Source organism: Mandrillus leucophaeus, unplaced genomic scaffold, assembly GCF_000951045.1.
Source record: "Mandrillus leucophaeus isolate KB7577 unplaced genomic scaffold, Mleu.le_1.0 Scaffold431, whole genome shotgun sequence".
Lineage (NCBI taxonomy): Eukaryota > Metazoa > Chordata > Mammalia > Primates > Cercopithecidae > Mandrillus > Mandrillus leucophaeus.
The window spans coordinates 1759680-1760967 of record NW_012104599.1 but is presented as its reverse complement, the minus strand read 5'-3'; the positions used below and the strand labels follow the sequence as shown (position 1 = coordinate 1760967).

Here is a 1288-nt window from a genome sequence, read left to right as displayed (position 1 = left end):
ACAGAGTGAAACTCTGTCTCCAAAAAAAAAAAAAAAAAAAAAAAATTAAATATGTGTACAGTACCTGTACCATGGTAGGTGATCAGTAAACATTTGTTCAACTAACAACAACTGATAAGGACAGTAAAGTATCAGAACACCCACCTAGTTATCCCAAAGGGCAGGAAGAGTGCTAGGTAATGGATACAGAATTCCTTTTAGAGTCAAATTACACGGGCAAAGATCAGCCCCTCCTTCAATTAAAGAGCCAGGGGCAGGGCTTAATAAGGAAGTGGTTCTCCTTCTTTAAGCCTCTTTTCAGCCTGAGTCCTAAACCTGAAGAAGCTACAGCCTGGAGCGCTAAACTTCATGAATCTTTCCAAACGACAAGCCAAGAAGACCTGTTGAAAGTTTCCTCTTGAGTTTCGTGGAGAGAATCTCAGGTCTAGAAATATCCTTACTGCCACCTGACCTGAAGCAGAAGAAATCACTGACAGCTTCCAGACCAGGTAACACCAGGAGGCACCAGTCTTCATTCTCAGCCTTCGCAGGAGGACACAGCCCGGTCTTTAGCTGTTTGCCAAATGAGGCGGTCTAATTTGGGGAGCTCTTTACTGGGTTTATTACAAAGTCCTTACATGTAAGTCTCCGGACACAAAATGACATTGAGAATCTAGTTTATCGGGGTTTCCAGGAAACAGAAAGAAAGGTTATTAGGTTTCTCTTTCATTTCTCTTTTGCTACAAAGAGTTTGGGACGACATTCAGTTAAGAACACATTACTGCTTGAGCCATGTGACGTTACTCAGTCCTCTCTGCTTATGTATCTGGGGAGGTATGCAATGACATGACAGCCTTTCCATGGCCAGGGACACCATTGCCCAATCTGGAGACCACGGGGATGCGGGGACTGGAGCCAGCGTGGGAATTCCTGGTTTGAGATCAGAGTCCTGAGTACCTTGTGGGAACTTGGGCACTCATCCGCAGGAGGTCTAGACCCCCAGAGAATTCCTTGAGTCTAAGGCACAGGTAAATGGAAGACCCTTCTCTCTCCCCTCCAGAAAGCTCCCTCCTCCCTGAGCTCCCTGCCCCGTTCTTTCCACAATCAGAGCCTTGGACCTTCTGTTTGGTGAATGTGACCTGAGGCTCTGTCTAGCGTTCAGCTTCTGTGGTGGGAAGTTAAGGCACTTTCTCTCACTCCTCATTTCACCTTTAGTATTAAAGAACAGTCCCAGCCGGGCGCGGTGGCTCACACCCAGCACTTTGGGAGGCCAAGGCGGGCGGATCACGAGGTCAGGAGATGGAGACCA

General features: G+C 47.2%; 1 protein-coding gene across 2 annotated transcripts in view; it reads left to right on the top strand.

The window, feature by feature from the left end:
• Window positions 1-291: 291 nt before the first annotated feature.
• Window positions 292-1288, top strand: part of BCL2L14 (BCL2-like 14 (apoptosis facilitator)) — a 36288-nt gene continuing 35291 nt past the window's right edge. Inside the window, exon 1 of one of the 2 annotated variants that reach the window (XM_011993645.1) lies at window positions 292-488. The gene's annotated coding sequence lies outside the window, so the exon portion shown is untranslated. Of the gene's footprint in view, window positions 489-819; window positions 1008-1288 lie in introns of those variants that run through there. The other variant, XM_011993646.1, reaches the window with a different exon arrangement.